The following is a 20,774-nucleotide window of genomic DNA, read 5'->3' on the forward strand; positions in this document are numbered from 1 at the left end:
TTTGAAGTGCCAGCTTTTCACTTAAAGCAGCTTATCCCAGAATTGCAGAAACTTCAAACTGTTTACTTCCAGAAATCTAGAACGCCCCAGCTGAAGTTGCTGGAATGGTGATAGCTGCTACTGGTAATGGAAGGATTAAGGGCAAAATCCTCCAGTGATGGAGATCATCACATTTACATTCCCTTTTGTTGTAGATCTCTAAGAGTTTTTTAGGAATGATCTATTCTTATCAAATTATTTCATGCCTTACAACAAACCTGTGCAGATTAAGCTGTGACAGTGGGCTTTGCATTCTCCTTGTACATGATCTAGATTTAACTAATAACTAACCTCCTCTCTGTAGCTGCACTTACATGTGTTTTGTTATTTGACACTGCTTTGTGCTGGTAAATTTGTCCCTCCCACTTGGCTACAGAATCCTAAAACCCACCTGCATTTATGTTTTGTTAAGTCAGTAGAAAAGATGCAGTGAACTCTATTTTAAATCGTAAAAGACCAAGCTATGCCATGCAGTGTGAAAGAATAGTGTGCCAATACATGGAAAGGTCAATATCACAGTTTGTTTTCCCTCTAAATTAAGAATATTAAAGTTTGGCTCAATAGCAAGCATAAACTTGAAACCTCTGATTAGCAGATATGCTCAAACTCAGTTCACTCCTCTCCCCAGCCTTCTCTTGCCCAATGCATACCCTGGAGAGCTGGTTATGCTCTGTATTAGGGGTGGCCAAACCATGGCTTGGAGGCTGCATGTGGCTCTTTTTCCATTAAAGTGTGGCTCGCAGAAACCACCATGGCACTCCCATTCTCCACCTACCAGATTTGGGGCAGGGGAGAGCTCAGGACCTGTGCCTTGCGATGGGATGGTGGGGTATGGGCTTTTGCCCAGTGGGGAGATATATCAAAATATCCCATAGCCTGTGGTCAGAGCAGTGGCTGTCAACCTTTCTAGACTACTGTACCCCTTTCAAGAGTCTGATTTGTCTTGAGTACCCTAAGTTTCACCTCACTTAAAAATGACTTGCTTACAAAATCAGACATAAACATACAAGAGTATCACAGCGCACTATTAACTGAAAAATTGCCGACTTTCTCATTTTACCATATAATTATGAAATAATTGGAATTGGAATATAAATATTGTACTTACATTTCAGTGTATAGTATATAGAGAGGTGTAAACATGTCATTGTCTGTATGAAATTTTAGTTTGTACTGACTTTGCTAGTGCTTTTTATAAAACTAGGCAGAGACCACCTCTGGGTTTCAGTACCCCCGCTTGAGTCTAGGCTGCAAGGAGGTGCCTATCGTTGCTTGGGATCCACACCTGGGAACCCTCTCCTGGAGTCAGGTGGCTTAGGAGCCTAAGACACTTCATGTGAGAATGAGTTAGGGGCCTGCTTAACTCCATGTAAAACGGCCAGAGGAGGTGGTGGTACCAATGCCACTCTTCTAGCTGCATGCTTAGAGCTGGGATATGGGAGACCTGGGTTCAATTCCTCCCTCTGTCTCAGGGGAATAAAGGATTTAAACAGGGGTCTCTGGCTACTCCGGGGAGTGCTCTAACTTAGGCACCAAACTCCATGATGGGGTGGGGCTTAGGACACACCCCTTTCGTCAGCATCTCCCATTAGCTGGCTTAGGCAGCTCTACGCTCATCATATTGGTTTTTGTGAATCAAATTCTTAGGCACCTGTCTCTCTCCACGCATTGCATGGGGAGTCTAGCTACCTAATTCAGCTTTGTGGATCCTATTGTTATTCCAGTGATTTCCTAGGCACTTGGCCTTGCAATGCCTAAGTCTCTTTGTGGATCCAGGCCATTGTGCAATGAAATGGTCTATTGCATAGCCAGGGCTTGGAACAATGTAACATATCCATGCAGCATCATTGTGTTTAATGCAACTGTTTTGGCATGTCTCTATCGTAAAACTATAACCATAGCAGTGCACTGTGGTACTTCTTAAGAACCTAATCTTTAATGCACAGGATTGTTATTGAGGAAAAGAACTTTTGGGTAGCTTACAGGTACAAAGCCCTATATTGTGGCATGGAGTTATGTTGACTGACAGAACTAGTGCAGGTTCAAAAATTCATTGCTGGTACATTGCACTGGTTCAGCCAGGTCTGAGCAACACTTGAAAAATGCCTACAATGGCTTGACTGTTGTGCACGAACACAGCGTATCATACAAATGTTGTAAGCTCAAGGCATTTCAGTTAATGCTTTTCTTTTCCCCTCTTTTTAACCAAATGTGGGCAGAGTACTAATATTCTAAAGTTAAAGAAACAGGGTTTACTTACTAGTAACTGAAATTGAATACATTGTCTCTGCAGATCTCCACATTAGGATTTATATTTTCCCTTTGAAACATGAAGCATGACATGTGTCGCCTAACGAGGGGATCTGCAGAGGCAATTTCATAAAACTTGAATCTCAGACCTTTAAGATTCTACATAGCAGAGAAGCTGTGGCTGTAAAGGGAATAAAGGAAATTCTAAAGATAGGAATTAAAACACCACAGATGAGATTCTGTGCTGAGCTTTTAAAAGGCACAGTAGAGAATTCCTAGTCACAGGAGAGTATAGAGTAAGGTGGCTTTAAGTCACTTTTACACTTTCCCAATCTTGGGCTGTGCTGGGACTCCAGGTGTAACTCTTGGGGCCTGTTTAGGTTATAGCTGCCTCCCTGGCATCACTGTGGGGCTAGCCCTTTAAATTTGGAAGCGAGGAGAAGTTGCAGCCCTAAAGTATCCATTTTGTAACTGGCTGATGCTTCCCGGATCTCCTTCTCACCCAGCTAGTGAGTACTCTTAATTCTTGTTGAGTTATTTACTTATTCTTGCATAATGACAGGTTTCAGAGTAGCAGCCGTGTTAGTCTGTATTCGATGAAGTGAGCTGTAGCTCCCGAAAGCTTTTGCTCAAATAAATTGGTTAGTCTCTAAGGTGCCACAAGTCCTCCTTTTCTTTTTACTTATTCTGAACTTCCCTTTTCATACGCTTGAGGAGCTGGTATATTTTGTGGTACATTGTCTTTGCTATTTTATGCTTTGTTCACATAAACTAAAGCTAGAGTCCACTGTCAGCCCATGCAGTTGACAGATGTTGAGGAGAGCAGCAGAGAGGAATCTGCTCTTAGAGCCCTGTGTCGGGACTAGGTTATGGGAATCTTTATGCAGCCCTTCAACATGGGCAGCATGAGGGAATTTGCACAGCAGTGGATCCCCATAGCCCTTCCTCTGCCTCATCTTTTTCCTGTCTTACATGTATTAAAGCAGAGAGGGGCCTTGCATAGCTAAGCACTGTACAGGACAAAGGGTGTGCCCTGCCTCCCACTCTCCAGTCCCTACCTTTCCACTCTTATGCAGCAGAACCAGGCCTGGGGAATCTCTGCCCAGAAGAAGACACTGGACGTTGGCTTTCCTTGCAAATTCACAGTGAGTCTTCTAGTTATTGGGGCAATCAATGTCTGAGTTTAAGGTGCAGCATGGTGTTTTGAAGATTGATATAAGATGCATGAATGCCATCAGAAAACCCCCCATTTAGGAGAAATAGGTTACTGTGTGTACTTCTTATCTTACAGTACATTTTTTAATGAAATTTTTAGATGTCTGTGGAATGGGAGCATGGCAGAGAAGGGAGGCCAAGTGCAGACAAACAGAAGAGACGGGGACATGCTAGGTTCGCTAGCCATTAGAAACAGTGGCATAACAGGTAATATTAAGTCCATGTGATCGTGAATCATTCACACGGTCAGGCTGGCTACCAACTACTGCATTTCAGATCGCTAACCCCCAGTCTGTACCGGTGTGGGACGTGCTGTGGTTTGGCTTCAGTTTTTCGCAGGGTGAAGGGGACGTAAGTAAGCTTCAGAAAATCAGGGAGGTGGTAGCACAATGGAGTCAGACAGTGGGCTTTGGAAAGTCTGTGCTTCAAATCCGAAGACCAGACAGCAGGAAGGGGGATTCCACTGGCCTGCAGGTGGGCTGGCTTTCAAAGGCCACTCTCCAAGTATCATGGCCTATTTAAAATAGGCCCAGCTCCAAAAATAACAGATTTTTTTCACTGCGCTCCAGGAGAGGGGACTCAGAACACAGCCTCTTTGAAGAGAGGAATGTAGCTTACAACCTGCGGGGAAAGAACTATATTTCATTTAACTCAAACTCAGCAAACTGGATTTATATAGTGCCACATTTTAGTAATTCATCCATGTACACATTGGTTGACGTTGGGACTGCTTGTAATCACATTCTTACAAACAATGATAAACTGAGGAAGATACAAAACCTTGGTGAACCTTGGTTTTGGTTACCAGAACAGTTACCTAATTAAAAACGTGTTTTAAACTGTAACTTCATTCCACAGTGTTATACAATAGTGTAATGAGCTTCAGCAGTAGATAATTCAGATTTGTCAACTCTTGGAATTTTATCATAAGCCTTCTGATCTTTGCAGTGTTTTACCTTCTTGTGACTATCTGGCAGCTTTCTGGTAAATTTTTCCCTTTTACAAAATGGCTGTCATTTCCCATTCTTTTCAACTAGACTGAATTACAGGCTGCTCTCAGCCAAGACAGACTTTTCAAAACAGCCTTTGCATGTGGAATTGAGACTGCTCCTAGTAAAGATAATCAGCGTCTCCCATTGTTTTCAAGTGGGCTGAAGCCAAGTTGCTCTTAGGGAACATGACTGCCTACTGGGGCCTCTGGATGGGAAACTGGAGGGAGCCCAGGTAGAGCTGGTCAGAAAATGATATTTTCTGAGAAATTTTTCAAAAGAAACAACTTTTTAACATTTTCAGTTTTTGATTGTGACTGGAGAATTCCCAAAGAGACTGAAATTAACTTAAATCTTTTTAAAGGCTATTTTTCATTAAACATTTTTATTGACAAAAAAATGTTGACCAGTTCTAGAGATAGGGGCATGTGGGAAGCAGAAGGGGAAGCTACTACAAGGCAGAGGAATATGGGGAGGCAGAAGGCAAACAATGGGGTACAGACCAATGTGTGTGGAATGGGGCAGACTGAGAGTCACAGGGAAACTTGGGATGCAGGAAGCAAGACTATAAGGGGATCTAGGAGGTAATACAGGGTAGAAAGGTGGGAGACTGTAAGGGGTGCTGAGAAAAAGGGAGAATATGAATGGTACATGATAGTAAGAGAAAACATGGGGGACAGATAAACATAAGGGGGCTGGAGAGTCAATTCATCATTTCTTCAAATGTCTCATGATTTTTTTAATCCAGTTGTGATTTGTAGCCCAGCTCATGGTATTTGAATGCTTGGTGTGGACAGTAACGTTAATCTGCACCTTGTCACTCTGGCTTCAGGGTCAGTTCCACATTTTTACAGCCCTGGGCAGCAGTTCTCTGGGTTGGCCCTTGATCTGTTTGTCAATGCAGGGCTGTGGTATTGGCATTGATGGTCAGAGGTGTTTTGGAGTGATTGTCATGTCCTAGAAGCATAATGTTAATTGGAGTGGTTTGCTCAATGGAAGGGTAAATTGGGAGGGGCCCAGTTCTCAACTGGACCATGGGGGGAGCAGTTCATTGTGGTGTCCCTGGGCAGCCCAGCAGTATGAGTATGAATGGAGAGTATCAGTGAGTTGAGGGCAGGTATCCTGACATGGGAAATTTAAAAAGGAAATGGAATGAATTGCAGGGGTTAGTGTGAGTCTGAGGAGACAGCTAGGTCCATCAACATGACTGGGGGGACACATCCCCTTTATTGGGTAGTTTGCAGGGACAGAGAATCCCAATCCAAAGAGGGTTCAAGGTAAATCAAGGTTAGGAATTGTTCTGTACAGAAAGCATGTGCACAGAGAGGTTAAGGAGCCCAAGGAGCTCTCTCAGTCTTATTGCATAGCTGTTCAGTTTCTCAAGAAAATGTTTCTGTGCCCGTATTTTCCTCCTGATCCTCCCTGCCGTTCAGAATGCAATATAAACTTTTAATAGATCGTCATTATCGCCCACTGGAGTGTCTGTCCTCTTCCATCCTTCCATCCCATTTCAAAGTCAAAATATAATTGAAATGAGACAAGGCAGACATTATAATGAGATTCTATAAATAGGGTGTAAAATGTCATCTTAACAGGCATAAATGTGACCTATTTAAAATACCACTACAAAGAGAAATTGTTAAATACATAGCCTCATTAAGCACAAAAAAGTCTCCTCATAAGTGGTTTTATTCTTTTACAGTTATTTATTTAAGTTGGTTCCAGAATATGATTACATATTTTCTGGTTTGGTGCCCAGTAAATGTATTTTGCTAACAGTTTTATTCATGTACACTTTGAATTGCTATTGAATTTGTTGTACAGATAATGCACTCTTTTAATAGTCTCCTTCCTTCGGAAGTTAGTTTGTAAAGAGTTTCATTATATAATCTATGGCCTGATACCCAGAAAAGACATTCTTTTAACAGTTCCTCATTTGCAGTACAAGAGTTTTCCTGATACAGTGCGTTAGCATGGCTATACCCTTTACCTACCCTTCTGTCCCTTCAGATGACTACCTAAATCAGTAGCATAGGCAACCAGGGTTAAACTTCAGTTAAACAATCTCTTTCCAAAATATCAAACGCCTTCAGGCTGCTGGTTACCTGAGCAATGGTTTGGTGAGGTTACATTTGGCAGTACTTGACCCATTGCACTGCATATTTTCGCATCTGTTTTTGTCTCATTCTGATTGTTTTAATCATGTTTGTTTTATTGATGCACTCTACTCTGGCATACTTCAGAGAAAAATTCCTATCGAAAATATAAAAATGTTTTCATTGACCTTATAAAGATGAAAAAAACCCACCAATAAAAACATTGGGATTTTTTAAAATTTGCTCTTAGGTTAATTTTTTAATTACGGATTTAATTGAATGTAGAAGTGTGTCAGTGCTGACTTCTGGTTGAGAAATTACTGCCTATAATCCGCCAACGATTACATCTAGAGCTATTAAAATACCAGATATATAACGGCTGGTACATGTAAATTCTCCTTAGCAACTAATAGCAAACTTTAAAACATATATTTTTTTTTAAATGCTCTTACATGCCAACTTCAGTTCTATGCAAGTACCAAGCATTAGTGCAGCATTACGGTTAAGAATCCAAGCACTTGTCAAGAAATGTGGATTTAAGTTCTTATCCCTGATCATCTGAGTTGAGATTTTTAATTTTCAATTTTTAAAGCTGACTAGAGGATTTAGAAACACCACTTGCATTAATGGAAGTTGTGCATTTAAATCTCTTACTCAGCATTGAAAATACCAACATTGTCTCTCTATCATTATAAATTATTTGTCAATTATTACAGTGTAAAATATAATGCAGTATTTCCCAAGCTGCAATCTGCAGACCATGAGCAGTCTGTTCTGAGTTTTCATGACCTGGTAAAAGTGTGTAATCCTGTATGAGGCTTAGCTTCAGTAGAGCTTCACCATCAATGAAATACAGGCTCTAATTTTACTAATGTAAATACATCTGTAACAGGTTGCCGGCCAGGAGGTCCTGAGCCAGCCCTCTGTTAGCCCAGCTCCAATTAAGAAGCATTAATTGGGGCTGGCTAAGTATGCCACACCTAACTGATAGAAGGGAAACACCTGCGGGCCTCATTAGCCAGGGGGCTATATAGGGCTGGCTGGCTGGCGGGAAGGGGGGGGGGGGGGGGCTGTACGTCCCTGCTTGCTGGAGAAGCTAGCTCTCCCCCCCATGTTACTAGTTTGGAGCAGTCTGTAAATAGAAGGCAGTGGAAGCTGATGCTGTGTATAAGAGGCACCGGTGATTGCACCCAGAAGAGGTCTCTGGCTGATTTGTGGGTGCAGGAGTCCCATAGTGTGAGGAACAAGCAAAGGCCTTGTTACATGTAGGGCTTGTCCGGGGTTCGAGACCCAGCGAATGTGGTTGGCAGCCTGGATATGGAGGAGACCCTACAATGGCTGGTCAAACAGCAGGAGCAGATGCAGCAGGCCCTGCAGTTTTCAGCAGTCCCACCAGGCCAAGAGACAGGCCTTACTGACCTGGCAAGCAGAGCAACAGCAGCTCCTGCAAAGAGTGGTGAGTCCTGCGGGAGGGGAGGGCACCGAGCCGCTGCACTGGGGACTCTGTAAAATGAGCCCAGTGGATGATCCGGATGCCTTACTTGGAGACTTTCAAGTGGGTAACCACAGACGCCGGGTGGGAGAGGGCAACCTGGGCCCTCCAACTGGCTTCATACCTGACGGGAGAGGCACAAGCGACCTGTATGGCCTTGAGCGACGAGCAAAAACAAAACTATAAGCTGGTTAGGGCGGCCATTCTAGACCGGGTGGGCCTGTCGACAGAGCGGTACTGCCAAAAGTTCCGGGCGGCCCGATGGATGATGGTGGTGCAGCCCTGGGCATATGCCCAGAGACTAATGGACTGGGCCACGCGCTGTTTGGTCCTATGGCCAGTTTTGAGATTTACTAGTTGTCACAAAGTCAAAAGCCCTTTGTTGTTTCTGTCTAACGATGATTGTTCATGATGACAAAAAATGGGAGATGAGTAAATGCAGTTGGTAGGTATGTGAAATATTGCTAGAGGAGACATCTAAGCAGGAAGTTCTCCAAACTCCTGTGGAGCCAATCTGGCACTGTGCCGATCAAATGACACAAACAAGCAGGGGTGACCATTGCACTTGTGCACATGACGAATGACTCTAATAAATGGTTGGCAATAATATGATAGAAAATGGAATGAACTGATCCATTAAACTGGCAGGTATTTGAATATAGTGTATGATGCTATATATTGGGTGCGGGAGTGGACAGTTTCTTCCGGAGCCTTCTGGTCAGAACCATGATGCTAAAACAATTAAGCGAGACAAACTAGGATCCGGCCCAAACCTCACAATGAGGACTAAAGAAACACATGCACTCACAATAACTTGGTGTGAATGTGGCAAGAGAAAATGTAATGTCTTCTAGACAGTCAAGATATCTGGTTGATATCTTTCTCTCTCCTTCAGGAAGGAACCCAACTGCTTTACAATCTGGGTCCAAATTCTTGTGCATGTTCTTGTTCAAAAATGTCGTGGGTCTGTCTGTTACACCAACAAAATAAAAACCAGCAGGATCTTATTAAAGGGGAGAAGACAAAATGTCACATTTATTGTGAATACAAAAAGAATCGTAGTAGGCAGTCAGTTATAGCTATAACATTTCATTCAGTTTCACATTCATTCACATGTTCGTTCGTTCATACACACACACAGGTTCTGCAGCTGCTATATAGTTACCAGTTCTGAATGTAGCTTGAGTTCATGGCTTGGGTTCGTATCTTGTGGCGGCTAACTGGCCAGAAAAGCCAGGCAAAAGGAAGAGCTGGGTCTCTGTTGGGCATGCACTGGTGCCCTTCCATGTTGGCAGCAGAATGTTAACCTTCAAAGTCTTCCATCTCACCCATCCTTTTTTTAGGCTTGAGTTTGAATCCAGAGTCCATAGGCCTTGCTGTGTCACTCTGCCTCTGGGTTCGGTGTGATTGATCACCCGCCAGTTGCAGACATGACTTTCAGCCTGGGACCTGGCTTTGATGTTTCTTCAATTGTACTTTTGTTCTTTTCTTTTGAGGGTGGGCTCCTCTGACTTTGTCAGGGCTGTTGTCTGCATCTTCAGCCCTTCCGTGTTTACACTTTATTTCATCAGGACAGGCTGGGGCTGGAGGTTGATTCCATCATCCATACATACCTCAGTCACACATCTAAACTAAACTAATAAGATTACAGCAGGGTTTTGCAAAACTGAAGCTTGCTGCAACCTTCTACAAAATGGAGCGAGCATTTTAAAATGGAGTTTGGGACAAGTTAAAATGGCGTTTGAGTTACAATATGGACAAGTGTAAGGAATGGCAAACAGTGAACAGAAGTTACAATGTTGAAACAGTGTAAGTTTCAGCGATTTAAGCAGCAATTGGACTGAAAGTGAAACTCAATTAGCCAGTTATTGGGGTAACCGGTTTTATGAATGAATGTTGTTTCATTCATAAAACTTTGCTTATGAACTTATATTAATAAAGGGAACAATTAAAAACAATTTCATTGATCAGTTCTACATGTCTCTCTCTTACCATAGTGTTTTCCCCCAATCTTCCTGAGAGCTCCAGTCAGTGCCTTCATGATTTCTTCAGGCACTCCTACTCTTTATAAAACTAAAACAATCAGGAAACAGAAACCATACCATGTGACTCAGATGACCAGTAACATAGCATGAATTTTGAGTTCTGAATGACAAATATTTAAGGTAATAGAACAGTTCACAAGCAACCCATAGATTTAACTATTTTCATTAAAACTATTTGCTGAACAATTACAAATACAGACTGTAAAAATCGCAACGTTTGCAACCAGAAAAAGGGCCAGATATGACAAATTGTTCATAATGAATAGCTTGATTGGTTCTATCTACTTAGTAGTAAATAGTTGCTCTGACTTCAGACTGGAACTGCAATGTTTGTCAGAAATTCAAACAAGCCATTTAAAGCTCACTCTCCATCACAAGATTAAGTGTGGCTATTGGGCTTGAAATGAAGTGTGAGTCTCAGCTATAATTGAAATTCGTGTCACCAAGCAAGTGGGAAATTCAAACAGCCCCCAAGCGTGGGAGCCAGCACAGCAGCTGAGGAGCTGTTCAGAATGAAAGTTCTACGTCACATCACAGCTACGTTCTGAGCAGGATTTGGCTTTTGGATATTGTGGGAGGCAAGTCCAGCGCTAGACTGGTGACTCTGCAAGAGAAACAGAGGGGAGGGGGAAGTGAGCATAACATTCACTCCAAACCATGAATCATTTTGATCCATAATCAAATAGCATTCAAGTTCTTGAGAGGAAGAGAAGGGAGGAGACTATCACAGTTTATTACTAAGAACTTTCCTGCCAAAAGCATTAGGACTTGACTGTGCTTTCTTCTCTTGGAGACTTATTCTCATGATTGTATCTAACGCTATTAAGGGGGAGTAACAGACTCGTGAGCCTCAAGCAAAAATTTAAAGTCATTCTAAATTCTTTCCCCCCGTTTGAGTACTTTGTGAATGTTATACCTGAGATGAGACAAGCAGAAATGAGAATTCTGAATTTCTGTAAGTAGGGTGTGAGCTCTTGGAAGAAGGACTATCTTTTACTAAATGTTCAGATAGTACCTACAGCAAAAGAATCTGATTCTGATTGATGATTTAGTGCTAATGTAATAGAAATAAACAATTTTATATCTGTAAGTGGTGTAACCTGAGAATCGATATAATGAAGTATAATAAACAAGGGGGAATAATTGTATGTGGTCAAGAGCTTCTCTGCAGCTTACACCCCCTAGCTCTGGAGTATTTGTGACATCTGTTAGGCCCTTTGCAGACAACAGCTTGAACTGTGATTTTGTAACTACAACATGTGAATAGCAGAAAGCTCAGCTTTAAATGACTTCCAGGGTGTATTCAGTTTAAGTGGGTGCAAGTCACGTTGGTCAGTTCACATCCACATAGTTTTCCTGTTACCACTATCACGTTTTTGCTCTTGCTTCTGCCTCACGTGTGTTTTTAGGAGTGTATCCTGGGATGCTCTGGGCAGACTGAGTGACGGCCTGGAAGCAGAGCAGACATGGTAAGAGCACGTGGAGCACTCTCCACTACTAACTGAAAGGCAAATACAGAAGTTTGTGTCCTTTCACCCTGCTGAACCATGAGTGGGGCATAGTAGAGTTTGATTCTGTATTCCATTTGAATACAACTCTTTACATGAAATTAGAGATGGCACAAGCCATAAACTTGGTTTGGGATCAAGGTTCTGGTTCTGGCCTTTTGCACAGATAAGATCTGCATCTGATTTGCAAAAGTTCAGGGGGATGTTCAGATCCAGGCTTTTGATTTAGTTAATTGAAAAGGGGCAATTTTTCAAATTTAGATCAGAGCTGGTTCTGGACTTCAACTACCCCCAAGTTGGAGGGTATTTAGAGTCAGGGTTCTAGCTCAGGCCCATTATAGAGTTAGGATCCATAGCTGATCTTACCCAAAACCTAAGGAAAGGGTAAGTTGTAGATCTCAGGTTCCAGTTTAATATAGTTAGTTGTGCTAAAACTTATATAAAGGGTCTATAAAAAGACAGATCCCTTATAGTTTAGAGAATGATTGGGCCTGGAGTCCCAAATGAGCAAAATAGCATCAGAACAAATGTTGGAAGGCTCCTGTGGATCAAACAGAATAAAATGCAGGGGGGTTAACCATAAATCAACCTGAGAGAAAAAGAGAATCAGCAAATGAAAATATAAGTAAAAAATATACAGACAGTGCTGAGAGCTATATCCCTAATGTTAAGACACAGATCTTTTAGCCAGCAGCCATAGAAGTTACTCACTGCTATGGGTGGCAAAATGGTTGCTGTGTTCAGATCCAGACCCATACTTTCTGAAAGTTCAGGGGCATTTAGTACTGGGATTTTGGGTTAGCCCATAACAGAGAGCGTGATAACGCTGGATCTGAACTTCCCCAACGTTTTGAAGTACTGATCCCTACCTGGAGCCCCTATGAGCAGATCAACATCTGGGTGACTTTTAGGAGAAATGCACCCACTGTATTTGCTAGGAAAAGCAGCTTTAATATCATTGAACAGCACCATTGGCCATACTGTTCCTCCCTCCTTCTCTGCTACTAAGAAAACTATTGAAAAAGTCAAAGGACAATTCGTTGTAGATTCTACGCTAACTTGCAATAGGTGGAACCACCTGTGCCTGTCTATTTCCAATGAAAATAATCTATTTCCCACTCAGGAAAGTAGAATGTAACAGTGACTCAGAGCTTGGAGGGGAAATAGGATGGTGCTGAGGAGAGCACATAGTGTGTCTGGCTCTGACTCAAGCACTCAGCTGGTTGTGTGAGCTAATGACAGAAGACTGGTCTTTCCTGTGTGCGACAACAGTGGGTAAGTTTTTCCCCAGAAATCTGTCTGTCTAGCAAATGTAAAACTAAGCATCTGAATGTCCTGGGAAGTACAGCTGTGTGCGTCTCACTGCTGATTCTGTCATTGAATTGGCCTGCTGGTTTGGGAGGAAACCACCATTAACGAGAGAGTCTACTGCAAAATGTAGAAATCTATTTTTTTAGCTATTTCCCCCCAAGGTTCTGTAGTTTCTTTCATTGACATTAAGTAAGGTCTTGCTCGTAGAACATACACCCCAATAGGAAAATATTATAACTACTACAGTAGATAGATGTGTATTGCAAACCTGAACGGGATTGTGTTTTCTCCCCTTCTCTGTGTTTTTCCTATCATGTGCTTTCAGCAGCACACACATTTCCTATAAGGTGAAATCCAGCTTTCTGCAGGGGGCCAGCACAAGACTGCCTGCATCACTTAAGTCCTGTGTTGGGGATCAGCGGGCACAGCAGCCATGCAGGAGGGGGCCTACAAAATACAAATCACTCTGCTGTAGGGGAAGATGTCCCTGCACTTGCGCCAACATAAGCCCGGCTGGAAGGCAATGATGGGACAGGGCAAGGTATATATAGTGACCCTGCATGCATCCAGTGACCCTATTTTTCCACCTAGCATGAAGGTACTATTGTGCCACTCTAGCCTGAACAGCTATAATATACTGTGCTGGCCCTAGGCAAGAGGGGCTGGATTTTACAACCCTATCCCTCCCTCTCCTCTCCCAATTCTAGCTTACTACAGGTTAAGTTCTTTTCAGAATGTATGAACAGTGTTGCCTCTGCCTGTCTTGCCCCTACAAAGCTCAGTTTATGAGACCAGTCCTTCAGCATGAATATTCCTGGTTTAAGATTGTTTCCCTGGTGGACTCTGTAGGTGCCAAAATAATATCTGCCCATTCTAGAAGCAGAAAGAGAAATACACAATAAAATACGATTTCCTTGTTCAAAATACATTAGTTGGAAACAAGTGCAGTAAATTATCTAAAGAACACTACAAACTTACAGTCCTCCCTCTGAGACACTCGATATCATGATCCATCTGTTTCTGTTTATTAGTTTACCAGCCGAGACTTTAATAAAGTTTTTCCACTGGGTGTACACCACCCTTGGTGTCATTTTCCTAATGAGGGGTGTGTCACTGAGCTCCTTGAGACATGCAAAACAGTAGGTCATGTAATAAAAAACTACGAGTCAGTTCTCTTCTGCTGGGAGCCTAAGAAGCCAGCATAAACTTGAAAAAATACACTGTAGATAAGACAGAGTGGGGAGAGTCTGATCATACAACGTGGTGTATTTCTCTTTCCTTTTAGTAAAAGTGAAATTACTATATTTTATACTAGAGCTTCCCTCTAGATCCTGGTGTCCTGCAAATATGGTAGTAATAAATAATAGAATAAAGTATATGTACTCAAATGCTTCCATCAACAACCCCCTATGTGTATATACAAATAGTTAAAATATTACAATACCAATTGCCCAAATGCCAATAATTCTACCATTCCCACTCACTAGCTGGAAGCAATGGTAGTCAGAATAAAAGTACTGGATGAAAAGCAGGAGGACCACACCTGAGCTACTTTACCTTGTTAATCAATCATGGCCTACGACTAATAAAATGAAATGCTTCTCTCCTCAGGTGGACTAAAAGTTAACTCAGAATAGCCCACTGGACAGCCCAATAGTGCCTTCCCCTCACTAGTTATAAACAAAACAAAGCTGTGCAAAAAAACCAAACAAACCAAAAAACATTTAAATCATTATGGCCTTGTGCTGAAAAATTCTGATCAGATTTTTGTACTTTACAAAAAGTTTGAGAGCGTTTGGAAACAAAGTTTTGGTTACGATCAGCAAAAAGCTAGGTGATACTTACAAAACTTGGATTTCAAATACCTCCAAAGCTCAGGTGTGTTGAGACCTGGGATTTTGATCTAAATCCATCTCTAGTCACAATACTGTGTGTGAATAATAGCTGTCTTTCCTGTATGTTGCAATCTATAGGCTTGTGCCTGCCCTTTTCGGAATCAATGGCAAAACACCCTTAGACATCTGTAGGTGCGAGATCAGCTCCTAGGAGTGGTCCTGATGCTGCCCAGGGAGTCTTATTCATGTAAATAGTCATCAGCATTCACGAGTGGCCTAAATGAAGTCAAAAACGCAAGTGAGTTTGCAGGATTTAGTCCTAGAGCAGCTTCTATTGTGTCACATGCGAGGCTGGGTGGAAGGTGGTGTGCCATGACATAATGAAATATAACATGGAGTGCAACATCTCCAGACAGAAACTGGAACAGTCAGCCCTTTGTAAAAATTGTCCCCTTTTCCTTTTCAAATGACAAACTACTGTAATAGCTTTTTAAAATGAGATTCTAGGAGCAGAACCTAGAATGGGTGGAGTCATTTAATAATACTTAGCACTTTTCATCAGAGGCTCTTCATGGTTTACATAGCTGGGTAAATATCATTACCCCTGTTTTACAGGGGCAAACTGAAACACGGAAGGGGTAAGGGGAAAATGCCCCTTGATTTGCATGGTGCAAGACCAAACCCCCAGTGAATCTCTCCCTAAGAATCAAGCCCAAGGTCTCAGCCTAAATAAAATAACAGAGCTATCAATGGGACTCAGGTCTTCTCAATCCCCAGCCAGTGTTTTATCTAATGAGCCATGCGGCTCACTGCCCACGTAAGCATATCTGGCACAATGCCACAGAGGTATGTACATTTTCTTAAGGATGTGTACCAAGATAGGGTTTGATCATTGATCTAGTCTTCCCTAGAATTGTTTATATGGGCATTGAGGGTTATTTAGGAATCGCATTTCACACTGAAAGTCACATAAATCCTGAGACAAAACCATGGACACGTTCAGAATTTTCCTCACAGGTGGACAAAATCTGATTTCTCTTTCCAACTTTTTTTGTTTGACTGAAGTCTGGCAAACCTCTCACTGAGTTAAATGCAAATTTTCTTTGAGTAAGTACTGCAGGCTCAGGCTGTATCTTGAAGTCTGTGGGAGTTGCACGTGCTCACCTCCACTTGGGATCAGGCCTGTAGTTTGTAGGAGTTATTTATGTAGGAGATTTGTTGACAACAGATGACATAACTGTGTGAAGCTATTTCAGTGATGCTGTTTTTATTGCTTGATTTTTTTTATCAATTTATTGAAGCAGTGCTGTTTTTATCAGTTGGTTTTATCAATAGTATGACACCCACAGCTGCAATATAAATATACCAGACAATGAAAGAAGGTGAAAGCTGTACTTATCTAAATTAGTCAGAGTAGGACACATACAGTAACTCACTTTTAGCAAAACCATGAATTATCATGAACTTAACCTCTCATTTGAAGATAAATGTTTTAAAGCACAACCCCATCATTATGTGTAAAGGAATTCTTTTTCTGCAATCATAAGACTTATATACTTTCTAAGAGGTGGGTCTAACTTGTGGTTAAATACTGCAGACGATAGTCTTGCTGATCTCAGGAATTTCCAGAGATTAAAATGCAGATGTCTGGATTTTTCAAAAACCTCACGAAACTTGTAAAAATATCAGATCTGTCTCCCCCACCCAATATCTGGATCAGTACGTCAATGGAGCAGCTGCAAGTCACCTGTAGAGTTTTACTTTAATAGTCTGGCCTATAGAATAGCTCTTATCTGTTCTTAGCATTGTTAAACTCTATATTTTGGCAAATTTAATCATGATTGATCTGCTAGATTTTACCTGACTACTATACTTTTATTTGTAAGGCATTTATAGATAGAGTTGCAGTTGTGCTTTTTTATATGGTATTTTAAAGGGCTAGGCTCATAAAAGGATTCAGGTGCCTAAATGCCATTTTGGGCACCTAAATCCCAGAATCAGACCCCACTGGGAAGAACCATTGCTCAGTCGCTGCCAAATCCTATTGGCACTTAAACTCACTTGATGCCCACGTTTTTGCAGTAAAAGTTCCCTGTGCACTGCAGCTTCATTCTAGGCATCTGCATGCCTCAGCTCCAGTGTACTGCACGAATGGGGGGAAGACAGGTGCTCCTCTGCCTAACTTACTTGTGGGCCCTGATCCAGGAGGTGAGCTCTGAGGCTGTTTATCAGATCGGGCACCTATGAGCTCACATGAAATGTTTGAGTGGAGGGAGAGGAGGAGGAGAATTTCCCTGATAACTTTAGCCCAGTGGGTTAGGGTGTTCACCTGGGATGTGGGAGATCGCTGATTCAGGTTCCACCTCCACCTGAGAGGGAGAAGGGAGTCGAACAAGGATCTGCCATCTCTCAACTGAGTGCCCTAACTGCTGGGTTATAGGCTGTTCTGTAGTGCAGCTCCCTCAGTCTCTCCTGTTGAAGCTGTTCCACTGTGGATAAATAATTAAAGTCATTGGAGCAGTGGGATTGCACCCTGGGTCTCCCACCTCCTAGGTGAGTGCTCTAACCACCAGGCTACAGAGTCATTGTCATGCTCGCGCTGTCTCAATGATTCTTTCACAATTTATCCACTGTGGAACAGCTTCCACAGGTGAGTCTGAGGGAGCCCCACATCAGCATAGCCCATAGCCCACTAGTAGTGCACTCACCTGTGTGGTGGTAAATCTCTGTGCAGATCCCTTCTCCCTAACAGGTGGAGGGGGAGACTTAAACCAGGAATCTCCCACAACCTAGCTGAGTACCCCTATCCATTGGGCTAAAGGGTCTCCTTGCAAAAAATGGCAGAGGTGCCTAAGGCCAAAGGTGGTTTTGCAGTGGAGAATTCCAAGCAGACGGAGGCACCTCTCTCCAGCCCAGACTCAGGCAGTGAACTCCCTGAGGGAGGCAGGGTTTAGGATGCCTCCCTTGCCTTGGCATCTTCCATTGGCTAGTTTCGGTGGGGAGCTGTACAGTGCGCTGGCATTTGTGAAGCCCATTCTTAGGAACCTATCTCTTCCCATGCATTGTATAGCGAACCTAGGTGCCTACAAATTAGGTGAGGCAACGCGGAGTATCACCATGCTGAAATTCCTTTGTTAATCTAGCTCAAAGGGCCTTAAAGCTCCATTTTAAATGACTCAGCCAAAAAAAGAATTTCAAAGCCAAACCTGTCACTCTATGGGTCGGTCTTCACTGAAAACGCTGTAGCTGCACTTATGGGAAGATCTTTTCCCATTGGTGTAGCTGATCCACCTCCCTGAGAAGCAGTAGCTACGTCTTTGGGAGACGTTCTCCTGGTGACATAGCACTGTCTACACACTGGGGTTAGGGTGGTCTAACTACATTGCTGAGGGGTGTGGATTTTTCACGCTCCTGGGCAACACAGTTATACTGTTATAGGTCTGTAGCATAGACCTGGCCTAACTGCAGGAGTCTGAGATCCATGTGCAGTGACAGGTACCATTTGTGCTACTATGTCTAGGTCTGATCCAGCTGATGGAAATTTGCACTGGCAAAACTACAGTGGTGTAATTTCACCGGTGCAAACCCCTAATGTTACTAGGGTAAATTGCACCATGCAATGTGTTTACATTGCTGCTGTTACACTGGGGCAAATTTTCCTAGTCTAGAGATGCTCTGAGGAAAAAGAGAGGGGTAAGACTGGGTGAAGGGGCCAGTATAGTTTATCATGAGAGGTGCTGAGCAAAACCTGAAAGTTTTGTCTTCAGGTTTTTTTGTTTTTTGGTCAAGTTTCTCAAATGAACAGTGAATATTTAGACTTAGGTAACTTTTTGTAACTGGGGAAACAAAAATGTGTTTCCTCATGTTAAACTATTCAGTATATGCATTTATCTGATCATGAACCATTTTGTTTTCTGTTAAAATTATTCTCTTTTAAGGTTCCCTTCAATGGCCCTTCTTACAGCTGGACTGACATTGTTTATGCTCCTTTTTTTTACCCACTGGCTTCATTAGGGTTTGGAGTGCCATTCGCTGAAGCCTGTGTGAGAAAAATTACTTCTTAAACTCTGCCAGGTAGCTATGCTATTTTCTTTCTAGCTTTCCCGCTTCCTTTTCTGTTTACTTACGCATGCCTTCTGTGGCTCTATAATGGTTTGCTTAAGTAGCTTGCATGCCTATCTACAGATTTCAAGTTCCTTGTTTGAATTAGGGCCTCGTTTGGCCAGCACTCATTTTGTACTGAAATTCCCCATTTGTTGTCACATGGGACGAGGTAGACTCTAATTATATTTTGGTGACTATTACTTAGTGACTCAGTTATAATTATTACTTGAGCTAACTCATACATTTTTTTAGGACTGAGTCTAGAATAGCTTCTCCTTTTGTGAGCTCTGAAACTAGCTTCCCTCCGCAGAAATAATTTTTAAGGTGTCAAGAAATTCCTTCTCTAACTTTTATCCTGAGGTGATATTTGACCAATCAGTGTGTGGGTCTTTAAGGACACCCATTATTACTGTTCTTCCTGAGACAAACACAATTTTGGAAAAATGTATTTTAAACCGGGAGTTTTAAGCCCTTGTCTTTGATGACTTGTCCAGTTTATCTCAAACTTAAATAATAATTTGTGTGATGTTTGTAGTCTGTTCTGGAAAAGTTGATGGGGGAGATGACAAAACTGGGTTGATAACAGCAAACTAAACACAGCTTTAGCTAGGGAGAGATTGTCACCATTCCAAAGACAAAGTTTTATGGCCTTGTCTACACTAGCATTTTTTTTCCCTTAAAATTTCCCTCTTTTGCTACCACCAGTTCAGCTCCAACACTGGTAACAGCAGTGGGAACCATAGTGGTACAAGGTGTCTCGTGGCCACTGTTGTTTCAAACCCGGTATTGTGCAGACCTGTTCTGAACAGAGTTGGATGACGTGGGCCATGATGATCCAAAACCGCATACAGTTAATGACAGATTTTCCATAGTCTTCAGTGGACCTTAGATAAGGTGCATGGTATTTAAATGGCAGGTGCCAAATGGAGCCTTCTCTATGCTAATCATTGCTATTTTGGTGAAGCTGGAACAGTAAGGGTTGTCTACACTGGCACGCTAAATCGGCGCTGCTGTGATCGAAGCAGTGGCATCGATTTAGTGGGTCTGGTGAAGATGCAATAAGTTGATGGCAGAGCGCTCTCCCATTGATTTCAATACTCCACCTCCCTGAGAGGCAAAAGCTAAGTTGGTGGGAAAGCATCTCCCAGCAAAATAGCATAGTGTAGACACCGCCTTAGGTTGATGTTGCTCAGGGAGTGATTTTTTTTCCTCACACCCCCACAAGCAACATAATTTACATCGACTTAGGCCTGGTCTACATTGCCGCTTAAGAAATATTAAAAGTAACCACACTATCAAAGGAATTTAATCTCTTAGGCTACAGTAGCAGGGAAAGTGATGTTCTGTACTTAAAACCTGTGATCTCATAGGTCATAAACCTTATTCAATTACACAAGCAATACTTACAAGTACTTTAAACACAGTTTATTAGTTATTAGGTATCTCAAGAGATTACTCCTATTGCATTCTGTAGACTGTGATTTACAATAGTGTAGTCATCTGAAACTACTGGATTTGTTAAGCTCCTCAGATAATAGAAAACCAAGTCAAGCAATACATGGAGATGCCAAGTAGACTTAAACAACATGCTTTTTCTTACAAGAAAATGTATTACATTCCACCCGCCTTTCAGCAGGCAAAGAAAAGTGGTTTGTAATCAGAACACATGGGCTAAAATGAAAAAAATAAGCAGGCATTTTTATGAGTTCTTCTAGTATTTATGGGATCATCATCTTTTCTGTGTGATTGAAGTGTTCTGCAGTAACACAGATATTACTTGGCTGGCTCTCTTTAAAAAGGGCTTTACATGTGACCTTTTCAGAATCTGATGATCAAATCTGTGAACTTTTCTCCTTCCCACCGTATGTCAGAAAGGAAAATTATATGCTC

At 42.1% G+C, this 20,774-nt stretch overlaps 1 long non-coding RNA gene across 4 annotated transcripts in view; it reads left to right on the top strand.

The window, feature by feature from the left end:
* Nucleotides 1-20,774, top strand: part of LOC125631890 (uncharacterized) — a 442,082-nt gene that overhangs the window by 388,375 nt on the left and 32,933 nt on the right. For all 4 annotated transcript variants that reach the window (XR_012667122.1, XR_012667121.1, XR_012667120.1 and 1 more), the window contains one exon: nucleotides 11,536-11,595. This is a non-coding gene — a long non-coding RNA (uncharacterized LOC125631890). The remainder of the gene's footprint in view (nucleotides 1-11,535; nucleotides 11,596-20,774) is intronic.

The sequence above is a fragment of the Caretta caretta genome, chromosome 2, assembly GCF_965140235.1.
Source record: "Caretta caretta isolate rCarCar2 chromosome 2, rCarCar1.hap1, whole genome shotgun sequence".
NCBI classification, from domain to species: Eukaryota; Metazoa; Chordata; order Testudines; family Cheloniidae; genus Caretta; species Caretta caretta.